This window comes from Schistocerca nitens, chromosome 4 (genome assembly GCF_023898315.1).
Source record: "Schistocerca nitens isolate TAMUIC-IGC-003100 chromosome 4, iqSchNite1.1, whole genome shotgun sequence".
In the NCBI taxonomy this organism is placed as follows: Eukaryota; Metazoa; Arthropoda; class Insecta; order Orthoptera; family Acrididae; genus Schistocerca; species Schistocerca nitens.
The window spans coordinates 355,951,916-355,965,781 of record NC_064617.1 but is presented as its reverse complement, the minus strand read 5'-3'; the positions used below and the strand labels follow the sequence as shown (position 1 = coordinate 355,965,781).

The 13,866-nt window shown below is 38.3% G+C and overlaps 1 protein-coding gene across 2 annotated transcripts in view; it reads right to left on the bottom strand.

Annotated features, from left to right (window-relative positions):
* Positions 1–13,866, bottom strand: part of LOC126252716 (N-alpha-acetyltransferase 60) — a 112,511-nt gene that overhangs the window by 46,671 nt on the left and 51,974 nt on the right. The gene's annotated exons all lie outside the window — the stretch shown is intronic.

Below are 13,866 nucleotides of genomic sequence, written 5' to 3'. Positions count from 1 at the left end.
GCTTGTGTCTCACAGCTGGGGCACTTCATGCATATGTTTAAGACAGAAATGAAAAAGTCCTTGTCTGCCACTTCATATGACAGTGTATTATTGGAATGTTTGCATGGGCGCCAGCCATAACGGCCCCTGGATTTGTTTGCTGCACCCTGAGTTGCATCCCATGAACCACTATGCTTTCCTCCTGGGGCTGTCGTTTGGGCCAGGTCCTTCTGTCAGCAGCTACTGGGTGTTGTAATGGGCCAAAAATGTCACCAGTTGCTAGTGGTGGATGTTGGTAGTGAGCCGCTGACTTGCCATGTAAATCAGCTAAGGCTGTGCCCTGTTGTGACACCACCGTTGCTGTCCTGCTGGATGGCAGGTTGGGTCACGATGGTATTCCAGCCCCCCCTCCCCATCTTACTGCGGCCTAAGTGCCCTTTAGTCCTTTTGACAGAGCATTCATATCAATATTGCCTCCTGTGGTGGTTGGTCTGCTGTCAGGTACTTCAGGGGCCTCTCATGTTCTGCATCAAAGTTCACGGCCCAAGACTGGTCATTTTTGGCCCCATGTGCCCTTTTCAGGAGGAAGGCATTTTGTATCCCTGTCAGTGGACATCACAATGTAGGAAGATGAGTTAGCATGGGTAGTGCAGTGGGTTAGTGTGGAAACCTGCCACAGATGGCACTTGTGACATGTGATATGGGCAAACCTGGAGGTGGAGCTGTTTACCTGTGGGCAGCATCAGGATGGCCGGTCCAGTGCTTACTCAGAATTCAACCACCGCGGAACTCATCTGTGCCCATGCGCCGTGTGATGTGCTGCATGCTTAGCTGTTAACTATCTGTGTCAGCCATGCACTGAGTTCTTCCTGTGCTTGTCTTTATGTGGGTTCAGACTCTCTGCTTCCCATAGATCAACTTGCACTACCAGTTTGTTTCCCTCTCACAGGGTTTTGTTCCCCGGTTATTATCGAGGCACTGTTGGCCTGCAAAGTATCCTCACTGACCGTGTAGTAAAGTGGCATTGTCATGCCTGTGCAGATACTAAATTAGCAAACCAAACTGAGATAATGTTTAATGAACAGGAAATCATTCTGCTAAACAGAGACCTGAAACTAAATACTGAACCAGTATGTAATAAGAAGTAGGCAAAATAAATGGTTCTCTAGATAAAATGGCAGCTAATGTAACAAAACATGTTGGACATGCGTGACACAAGCTGTGAAAAGCTACTGACACCAAACTACATAAACAGAAATGTTGTAGGATTAACCAGAGAAGTAGAAAGGATCTAATAACTCTATCAGATCCATTGACAAGAAGGTAATGGAAGGAAAAGCAGTTACTACAAAGGCAGACAAAGGGAACAGCATAGCAATTGTGAATGCATGGAGATACATTGAGAAAATGCTAGCAGTTTTTGAAGAATACAGCATTACCAAAACACTGAAGGACTCAACTGATAAGTTCCAAAAAGAAAGAAATTTAGCTTTTAAAAATGTGTGTTTCATGTTTTATACTTCAAGAAGAAAACCTGTCATACTATGAATTCCACTGCACCTAAACTAAGGTCACAATTAAAGGTACATACAGGTAACCATCCCGTAAGACCGACTATTAATGCAAGAGGTACAACTTACTATTAATGCAAGAGGTAATCCAGCTTACAAGTTAACAAAATTGCTCTACCAGTTTCCTAGAGAAAAGATGTGTGTAGTATAACATACTTGATGTGTAGTAACGAAATTAAAGATAATTCAATTACACATGGCTCACAATTGATGTACCTCGACAGTACGAACTTCTATGGTACTATTCTGGTGGACGAGACAATTGGGAAACTTATAGTACAATTGCAGTAATCATGTGCAAATTTTAGTTCCAGAAGTAATAAGCAAAGAGAACTTGCATGCTTTTAATGTCTTCAGAGAGCCTACTACAACAGATGAAGCAATGCCAAATGAATAATGCCACCCACATATACAGGGTGTTACAAAAAGGTACGACCAAACTTTCAGGAAACATTCCTCACACACAAATAAAGAAAAGATGTTATGTGGACATGTGTCCGGAAACGCTTAATTTCCACGTTAGAGCTCATTTTAGTTTCATCACTATGTACTGTACTTCCTCGATTCACCGCCAGTTGGCCCAATTGAAGGAAGGTAATGTTGACTTCGGTGCTTGTGTTGACATGCAACTCATTGCTCTACAGTACTAGCATCAAGCACATCAGTATGTAGCATCAACAGGTTAGTGTTCATCACGAACGTGGTTTTGCAGTCAGTGCAATGTTTACAAATGCGGTGTTGGCAGATGCCCATTTGATGTACGGATTAGCACGGGGCAATAGCCATGGCGCGATACGTTTGTATCGAGACAGATTTCCAGAACGAAGGTGTCCCGACAGGAAGACGTTCAAAGCAATTGATCGGCGTCTTAGGGAGCACGGAACATTCCAGCCTATGACTCGCGACTGGGGAAGATCTAGAACGACGAGGACACCTGCAATGGACGAGGCAATGCTTCGTGCAGTTGACGATAACCCTAATGTCAGCGTCAGAGAAGTTGCTGCTGTACAAGGTAACGTTGACCACGTCACTGTATGGAGAGTGCTACAGGAGAACCAGTTGTTTCCGTACCATGTACAGCGTGTGCAGGCACTGTCAGCAGCCGATTGGCCTCCAAGAGTACACTTCTGCGAATGGTTTATCCAACAATGTGTCAATCCTCATTTCAGTGCAAATGTTCTCTTTATGGATGAGGCTTCATTCCAGCGTGATCAAATTGTAAATTTTCACAATCAACATGTGTGAGCTGATGAGAATCCGCACACAATTGTGCAATCACGTCATCAACACAGATTTTCTGTGAACATTTGGGCAGGAATTGTTGGTGATGTCTTGATTGGGCCCCATGCTCTTCCACCTACACTCAATGGAGCACGTTATCATGATTTCATACGGGATACTCTACCTGTGCTGCTAGAACATGTGCCTTTACAAGTACGACACAACATGTGGTTCATGCATGATGGAGCTCCTGCACATTTCAGTCGAAGTGTTTGTACGCTTCTCAACAACAGATTCGGTGACCGATGGATTGGTAGAGGTGGACCAATTCCACGGCCTCCACGCTCTCGTGACCTCAACCCTCTTGACTTTCATTTATGGGGGCATTTGAAAGCTCTTGTCTACGCAACCCCGGTACCAAAAGTAGAGACTCTTCGTGCTCGTATTGTGGACGGCTGTGATACAATACGCCATTCTCCAGGGCTGCATCAGCGCATCAGGGATTCCATGCAGCGGAGGGTGGATGCACATATCCTCGCTAACGGAGGACGTTTTTAACATTTCCTGTAACAAAATGTTTGAAGTCACACTGGTACGTTCTGTTGCTGTGTGTTTCCATTCCATGATTAATGTGATTTGAAGAGAAGTAATAAAACGAGCTCTAACATGGAAAGTAAGCGTTTCCGGACACATGTCCACATAACATATTTTCTTTCTTTCTGTGTGAGGAATGTGTCCTGAAAGTTTGGCCGTACCTTTTTGTAACACCCTGTGAGTGTATATATATTCCTTCGATTTGGACACACTCTCCGGTGGATCAGGAGACAGGCTTATAAGTTGACCCTCGTAAGCAATGTATTTCCAGATCCTTCGATTTGGACACACTCTCGGGATTGGAATGACTCCTTACCCTCTCCCTTGAAACCTACATCCTTTTGTATTTCCCTCTCCTTCCCTCTTTCCTGATGAGGCAACAGTTTGCTGCGAAAGCTTGAATTCTGTGTGTATGTTTGTGTTTGTTTGTGTGTCTGTCGACTGCCAGCACTTTCATTTGGTAAGTCACATCATCTTATAGAGGGAAACATACCACGTAGGAAAAATATATCTAAAAACAGAGATGATGTGACTTACCAAATGAAAGTGCTGGCAGGTCGACAGACACACAAACAAACACAAACATACACACAGAATTCAAGCTTTCGCAACAAACTGTTGCCTCATCAGGAAAGAGGGAAGGAGAGGGAAAGACGAAAGGATGTGGGTTTTAAGGGAGAGGATAAGGAGTCATTCCAATCCCGGGAGCGGAAAGACTTACCTTAGGGGGAAAAAAGGACGGGTATACACTCGCACACGGGTTCAGACAAGAGACTAAATGAGTTAAAAAATACTAAGCAGATAGCAGTAAACAACAGTTATGATATCGTGAACTGTCTTATTAAAAAGGAGGAGAAGAGGAGAAAAGTGGAACAAGTGAAGAATAAAATAAGGATTCTCACAGTGGCATATTATGGTAAAATCTCAGAGAAACTCGGGACATATTTAACTTTAAAGTGTAAAGTTAGTGAAATACAGTTAACAACACAATGTTGTGAAGAGGTACAGTGTATTGGAAGAATTGGGAGGGTATGAGATACAACGTTTTTCATGTGATGCAAGATACATTGGACAACTGAGCGAACATTTTCAATGAGATACAAAGATCACAGAGATGCTTTCAGGCTGGGGAACTATGGGCCATCAGTAGTAGCCAAGCATATGCTTGAGACAGGCCTCCCACGACAAGGTATTGAGGATGACTTTTAGGTGCTACATAGAAAAAAAGGAGGGAACACCTAATGTGACTGGATTGCTCAAAACAACAGTTGCCCACTTGAGATCTGATAATTTACTTAAAGTACAAAAGAGAGAGAGTCACAATGGAAACCTCAATTGTTTCAGGAACCATTTTTGATACCAGTGTAAATATAACTATCATATATTTTTCAGAGATAACTATTAACCATGCGATGGTTTCAGAAATACCTGTTAACCATGTACTGTTATCTTTGAGTTAGGAGGGACTGTCAAGTCACTCAATGCATTCATGTGGTGTTGTGCACTACTGTCATGCTAAATCAGCTGAAAGCATGTTCCATGGATAATTTTACACAACAGATCATGATGATGTGGAATGAGTCATTTCATACTCACAGCGCAAATAATTTGTGCACACAGTTACACTCTGAACACTTCAAAGGTTTTTTTTTTATTACAAAAAGAAAAAGGATTTACAGATGTAAGTTATTAATTCCTACCTACCACCTTTTACACATTACAGTAATACAAGAATAGAAATTCTTCTACAGAACACAAGGAGTTGTCAAGCAGAAACTTTCTCAGTTTGTTATCAAGTTTTACTTTGCTGTCTGTCAGACATTTTATATCACTGGGTAAGTGATCAAAAATTTTTGTTGAAGCGCTGTACACCCGTTTTTGTACTAAAGACAACCTTAATGTGGAGTAATAAATGTCACTTTTCCTCTGGTATTGTAATTGTGAAACTCATTGTTCATTTGGAACTGTAGTGATTATTTACAACTTCTTGAGAGAATAAATATACTGTCAAGCAGTAGTCAAAATGCTCAACTCCCTAAACAAATATCAAAAAGATGATCATGGGTCAGCACCATCACTATTCTTACAGCAAATTTTTTGTCAAACAAAGACTTTGTTTCTTAAAGATGAGTTACCCGGAACATTACTCAATATGAAATTATTGAATGAAAATAGGCAAAGTATGTCAAGATACTGATATGTCTCTCCCCAAGATGTGCAATAATTCTAAGTGCAAATGTGATGATGATGATGTTTGGTTTGTGAGGCACTCAACTGCACAGTCAACAGCACCTGTACAAAGTCCCGATGTTTTCATAGTCCATTTTTTTTTTCACAGTCCAATCTATCTACCGTCACAAATGATGATGATGAAATGATGAGGACAACACAAACACGCAGTCCCCAGGCAGAGAAAATCCCCAACGCGACTGGGAATCGAACCCGGGACCCCATTATCCAGAGGTAGCAACATAAGCCATTAGACCATGAGCTGCAGACAGTGCAAATGTGGCGGAACTAAACTGTTTTAGTAGTCTAAAAAAATAAAAAAATAAAAAAATAAAATAATAATAATAATAATAAAATAGAATAAAATAAAATAAATCCAAAATTCCAATTTAAATTCTCATCAATATAGACCCCTACGAATTTTGCAGTATCCAAATGCTGACATGGGTTTTGAGTTGGACAGAGGTTTTAAGGAAATGTCTGAAAAGGGGAAAAGTCCACTCCTTTATAGTAGGTACAAAAGTGGCGGAGCATGTAAGATTTGCTCTGATTTTTGTTTTAGAACTTTTGAGTAGAAAGCATAGGTTCAAGACAGATAGAGCATTAGGGGGATTTTGAGATATTTGCTATGACTCAACACCACATCAACCAGTGTATTAAATTCGAAGAAAAATTAAGCAGTGGTCCAGTATTCCCAAGTTAATTTTTGAATGTGTGTGTGTGTGTGTGTGGGGGGGGGGGGGGGGGGGGGGGGGGAATGTACGGTTGAGAAACATCTCTAATTCAGCAGAGTCAGATACAAAACACTCTTAAAATATAAATCAAAAGGTTTAGCAAAAATATTATAATAGTATGGAAAGGATAGAGTGCTACTTGCCATACAGAGGAGACAATGAGTTGCACAGAGGCACAACAAAAAGACTGCTACACATTTGAGCTTTCGGCCACAAGGTCTTCTTTTAAAGCAGAAAAAAACGTGCAGATTCACAAAGGCACAACTCACACACACATAACCAAGATCTCTGGCCACACAGGTGTATCTCGTGAAAGATGTTATTAAAATCAGAGTGATTTATCATAGTGGCATTTGACGAATATCACTTGATGGTTGTAAGTTTATTAATGGTAGAGTTTAAGGTACTTAGGAAACCATAATTTCAACTACATGCAATCATTTTGGTCTCCCAGGATGTATCAGATGCCACATTTTTCAAAATATACAGGGCAAAATATTACCAAGGCTAGTGCGACATATTTAGTATTAGTCGTCACTGCTACATTATGTAGCTGTCTTAATAACAACAAATAATTTTACCTATACTGAGTCCCAATAAATCCAAAATAATGCTGACCTTGTCAGGAAAAATGGTGGCAATTTGCTACATCATAGGTTGGGTTGGTATTTGTTGCACATGATGTCCCACTAGGTCAAACTTGTGAGACTGCCGATTGGGTTCATTGCTTATAGGCAATTTAGGAAAATCAATTCAAGTGATGGGTGAGTAATGGTTTGGTCCTAAACTCTTTTAAGTCAAACAAACATTACTAACATTCCACATCTCTATTCTTCATTTTACAGATTTATTTCTCAACAGTCGCCCTGGCAATGAACACATTTCTCCCAATGACAGATTTATTTGTTGATACTATCACTATAGAATGTCTGGCTTTGTTGATGGAGCCACAACCTGCTTGTACCATTCCTTCACTATCAAAGGAAAGTCTTATAAGGTGTTCTTTAAGTTTTGGAAACAGATGAAAATCAGATGGGGCAGAGTTGGGACTGTACAGAGGATGATTGATGACAGTCAACCTGAGGTGTTGGATTGCTGCAGATATCACAGTACTAATGTGCGGTCTGACATTGCCGTGCTGAAGGAAAGGGTGCTCCATGTGTGTACAAATTCTGAATTCAAAACTCAATTATAGCACAATGTTTCTCGCACACTGACCAGTTATATTACAAACTGCCAAGTTACACACTACAATTTGGAGCACTCTAGTGTCAGAGGGCTGCAGACATGTAGACATAAAGAATAAAGATGTAGAATGTTAATAATGTTTGTTTTGTTTACAAAGCTTTAAGAATTTTCACATAAAAAATTCAGAAGCATTACTTTTCAGCACATCCTCGTAGTAGCAATTGCACAAAAGCTTTACAAAACTCAAGCAGCCTTACACTATCTGTTGCCCTAGTCCTGAGACCAAGGCATTCCTGCATGATCAGTGCCTTGCATTTAGGTCCTAATGTAGTAATTCGAGAATTTATGCATAAATTCTAGAACCACTCGGTCTTCTGCCATCCCAAACACATGATATTTTAGATATGAGTGCTAGAAAGTGGAATCCTATCTACTGCTCGTCACGTTTTTGTGTGTGCAGGTTGGAAATGAGTCATCAGCAGGATGTAGAGGCAGTGGTCAAACGGCACCGACAAGTACTTGTCGGTTGATCCATGGAAGTTTAGTGAAAGTTGATAGAAGAACCATGGAGTGTTTATGCTACTCTGTTCTAATTGTGTTTCGACCATTGTTATAGTAACGTGAATAGTTAGAAAAAAAAAAAAAAAAAAAAAACAACCTTTTGTCTTATCCTTGGTGAAGGGAAGACGTGTATTAAGATTCATGTTGAGAATGGACATGGTTACTAAGCCAACCTTCTCTTATATGTAAATTAACTTTCTTTCTGACGTTTGGACAAACGAGAGACTTACTAATCAGTATGTATTTATGTGAAGAGTGGGATTTTGTAAAATGTCTGAAGTTGAAATATACGTCATTAGTTGAATCAAATGAAACTTTGTACGTATACTTATTTTTATAAGTAGCAAAAGTCTTGAGAAATTCCTGTAACTAGCAACATACTTCAGAGAAGAAGAGAAAGAGAGTTTGCAGCGGCAGGCTAACCAGCAAGGAAGGTCGGCCGAACATCTCAAGTAAGTCATCTCATTAAAGAAGAGGAAGTTTGCATACATACTTCAACACTTTAAGTTGCCCAAACTGTTAGAACATGGCGACCCGTGTGAAAGGACCGTAGAAAACAGGAATTTCGAGACAAAAATGGGAGGAAAAGCTATCATGTGTTGCCATAGCAACTGAGCATAATAAGGAGAAAAGCTCGATGTATTAGACTAAGAAGAAATACGCCTAGAACAGTCCGACTAAGAAGATTCAGTGCAGGGAGTATACAGCTCTCACACGCATCACGGGGACGCAGACACGGAAACCAACATCCGACACCGCCGGCAGCAGTTGCTGTTCACCAATGCTGACCTGCTTCCACATCTGCTCACCTACGCAGTGAGAACTCTATGCTGAGTGAGCGTGAAACAAAACTTAATTACTAGAATAAGAAGTGTGACAGAATACTGTGGAGTGAAACTTTACTGTGTATTTAGTATAATTACATTTAGCATTAAATGCTCACAAAGTCTAAAGCCTATAGGAATATGAATAATGTACAGCAAGTCGAGGAAACTGAAGAACCAGCTACGGCTATGTAAGTTAGTAAGGAAGTGCCTGAAAGGTATGAGTTAGTAAATTTAATCCAAACTCAAAATGCAACTCTAAGTGAAAAACTAGAATCAGCAAATGCTCAATTAAATGCCCAGGGTGCAGCTTTAAATACTCAAAATGCTAGAGAACTAAGTGAAATACTAGACTCAGTACATTCTCAATTAAATACCCAGAGCGAAACTTTAAACAGTCAAGTGACTAATCTAGGTTTGTTAAATGTCAAGGTTGACTCACAAAGCAGAGAATTTAGTAATGTATGCGAAAGCATGGACGCTTTAAAAACTGAATTCGACGCCTTAAATAGTAAATTAGAGAATCTGAAATTAGACTTAAAGAATGAATTAACTATTTCCTTGAACATTCATGTAAATCAACTGTTCACTGACTTTAGTCAGAAACAGAATGATCAATTTCAGGATTTAAAAAAAAAGGCTAGAATTGAATACTGAAGACAAATGTAATAGTGTAGAATCAGAGATTAATCAAAAGTTAGTATCCTTTGAAAATGTGTGCAATGTTAAATTCAGTGCTGTAAAGCAAGGGTTGAGTACTTTGAAACAGAGTGTTGATAAGCTAGATAATTTAATGCCAATTATCCAATTGTAAATTGCAGGTGTTAGTATAAGAGTAGATAATGTGAAAGGAACTTCAAAGAGAAATTAGTGAACTCTGATATCATAAATATAAATAGTTTGGAGGAACAGGTGAAAGAACTTATAGATCAGAAAGTTTCTGAGAAAGTAACATACGGAAACGTATCTCCTATTCTATCTTTTGAACTTAGTGATACCAAGAAAGTTATAGATGACCTGTGGAAAGAATTCAAACTTATCCAGAATAAAGTAGACAAAGAGGTAACTTCGCATAATGCAGTATTAACTAGTGAAGTAATGACTGATTTACAATGGGGGCCTAATTCAGGATTATCCAGGCAATTTCCTAAATTTAAGCCAGACGGGGATGTACATCCAACTCATTTTTTGAAAAGATTCAGGCGGTGTCATACATCCCCCAGGGACATTAACATTCTGTGTTAACGGGCAGAGTGACGACCATCGGATTTTAGATATGAGTGTGAGGAAGTGGAATCCTACTGACTGCGCGTCACATGTTTGTGTGTGCAGGTTGGAAATGAGTCGTGGGCAGAATGTAGAGGCAGTGGTTGAACGGCACTGACAAGTACTTATCGGTCGATCCATGGAAGTTTAGTGAAAGAGGACAGAAGAACCATGGAGTGTTTATGCTACTCTGTTCTAACTGTGTTTTGACTATTGTTATAGTAACGTGGGGAAAAAAAAGAACCTTTTGTCTTAGCCTTAAGATTCATGTTGAGAAATGACATGGTTATTAAGCCAACCTTCTCTTACAGGTAAATTAACTTTGTTTCTGGCGTTTCGACACACGAGAGACAACTAACCAATGTTTATTTATGTGAAGAGTGGGATTTTGTAAAATGTCTGAAGTTGAAATATACGTCATTAGTTGAATCAAATGAAACTTTGTACGTATACTTATTTTTATAAGTAGCAAAAGTCTTAAGAAATTCCTGTAACTAGCAACATACTTCAGAGAAGAAGAGAAAGAGAGTTTGCAGCGGCAGGCTAACCAGCAAGGAAGGTCGGCCGAACATCTCAAGTAAGTCATCTCATTAAAGAAGTGGAAGTTTGCATACATACTTCAACACTTTTAAGTCGTCCAAACCGTTAGACTAAGACCCAGAAACTTTCTCAAATCTATGGAAGTTAGGACAGTGTTCATCATCTGCAAAAGACATAAATTAAAGAGACAAAAAGAATGGTTAAAATGAACACTCAGAGCTGTAGCCAATTTGATATTTGTTGTTGCTGTTGTTGTTGTTATTGTGGTTGCAACTGATACATTACTGTTGCAGTGTAGGAGGAGGAACAAAACAACTGCAAACTCATCTATGAATTATTGCCTTCTCTAACATTGTATCAAATAGTTCTAAAAGGATCATCTTGTGGTGTTACAGTTCTTCTTGTTCTTGTTATGTCCATACTTGCTATGAAAATAGGAAGAGGAATTCTGCCTTATACAATTGTAAATATTATGTACCAAAAGCTTCACTAAATGTTAATATGTAACAACAATTTTACAGTTAGAAAATAAAAAATAATCCACTGAAGATAGCACAAAAAGTACCGAAACATGTCTGGATGAAAAAACAGAAAAAAAGTGTCTTGCATAAGGCAGCATGTCTCGTCCTAGTTCTAAAAGGGCTTTAGTTAGGTAGTTATAGGATACTGAATCACTGTAACTGATGTCCAATTCATCGCGTCCTGCAGATGCTTGGTGGTGATGGGATGCTGGGACTAGAAGTTCAGCAGTACTAGACTTAGCAAAATGATCTGCCATTGTCTGGGAAATACCTCCAGAAGTTGTTTGGAGTTCATATCTGATGTCAGAAAGAAGTTCTTTATTTTATTTTATTTTATTTTATTTTATAGCACTGTTAGATAGTAGGTTAAAGGATACATATCGTTATCCTGTGGCAAATGCACTATTACGGCAACTGCTTGCAAGGTGATGGTGAGGTATGAATCACAATTCAAATGGATGATAGCTACCAACTACTACTGGTTACTGATGTCTGATATGTTTTACTAACAAAGATAGCTACACCATATAGTGATTCAACTTGGAAGCCGTTTCACTATGAATTTTACCACCCTCATAATATACAGTACAGTAGGTTATGTTCTTTTGTTCAGTTAATGATTACCAATTTTATTACATTAAATGTGTTTTGCAAATGCTACAAAAGTGCAGGTTTTTAGTTTCTTTCAAGTACCAAATGGATGTCTTCTGGTGCTGCTTTGCTGGCTTTTAGAAGCCAGGCCAACTTTCGGCAAGTCAACAGCCACACAATGTGAGGCGATGCTTCCAACTATGTCAAGATATTGTTGTTGAGTATTAAAACAAATTTAATATATAAGATGTTACTAAAATGATGTATCAACAAAGCTTAGTATGTCTTAAGTCATGTCTGATTACATGCCTCTGTCAATTAAAATATCATAATAATAAATGGTCAGTAGCAAGTATATAAAGAACACAAAATAAAACTTTGTGAAGTGTTAAAACTTATTCAGTGGTTATCTACTGAGTTACTACTGGAGAACTTTTTCCTGAAATTATACATAGTTATCTAATAGAAGTAAAATTTTGTGAAACATTAACAGTTTTGAATTAAAATTGGAGTCTAAATACGATGGCCAACTTTGGGTATCAAGTTATCTTTGGTTTTATCAACTTATGACAATTGGTTAATATGAAAGATTATGTAACGTATTTGAGTTAAAACGAACTGAGAGATTTACATTACAATAAATACAAAATTTAAGTATCAGTAATTAAACAGAGGAAAAGCATAATTAAGAGTGGAAACATTAATTTACTTCTTTAATAATTAATGTTTGTCTCAGAAATGAGCAGTTAATGGTTATCTCTGAACAACTCAGCAATGTAGTCAACAACTCTGATGAAAATTTTGATTCTCAAATTCAAGATCTACAGCACCCTTTATCCAAGAAAAATTTTACTACCACAATCCTACAGTAGTGAAATATCTTCGGAGAAGTGATCTTATACTCAACCGTTACAAAACTAAAATACATGCAAGACACTGTATTTTGTTCATGCTTTTAAGATCAACAATCCTTGGTTGTGTAGCATTATAATCACATTTAGATCTCTGCTGACTGAGGGCCATCTTCTGGCGATGGCTGCAGCTTTGTAACACATGGGCATCAGTATATTTAAACTGAATGTTTTCAAAGACACAGGTACAATGGGTTACCATATACTAGCTGTTTTGACTTTTCATATGTTTTCTGGACGAATTTAGGCTTCAGTACAGTACAGCAGCCCTTTGATTGGCAATGTTTGTCAGCATCTGTTGTTTTTCCTATACTGCTGAGACTACAAAAAAAGGACCTCTTTGCTTTGCAGCAGATATATGTCATTACAGCATGAAATGTTAGGCATTATTTTCTGATTTACCTTAAGTTTCTATGCTCATAAAAGTGAATGACAGCTGTGGGGCTAAGGAGACTGGTTTGTGCCTTCTGATAAAAATTTTTTTAGATGATACACAACTCTCGTGGTATGATAAATGGACATACATTAAGATTTCAATAAGTAGAGGCTAACAAAATATTCAAACCAAATTTTGTGAATGCAAATGCACGTGAATCTTCCTCTTTCCCGATGATCTTAAAGAAGACACAGAAATATAAAATTTTAATTCTCATTATTTTACAGCTTGCTAAAAACAAATTTTCTTATTCTGATAATTTGCTGAAAATATAGAGGTCTGATTTTCTTAGGAATTTGATAAATGACATTTTAAAAAATTAAATCAAATTTTCCTATTTCGAGTAACTGATTTATTGGTAACACTAATTTATTTCTAACTTTTGGACAGTAATAATTTACCAGATATATTCTTGCTTGTAACGCTTCACTAAATGCAAATGCAAACAGTTTTGAAAATCAAAGTAAAAAAACTGTTGTTAACTATATGTGATACTGAAGAGGAGTGTGTACTTAATCATAGCAAAAACGAGCAGAATCACATACACAAATTTAGAAATACATCTGGGTCTTGAGCCTTTGGAATACTATAACATTCCTTCATCATAATGAAGGAAAAGGGTAGGGTATATGTACAGCTGTTGAAGGAATGAAAAAGGAGAGGAACAGTTTTGGACTGACTGTTTCTTTCTTACTGGACA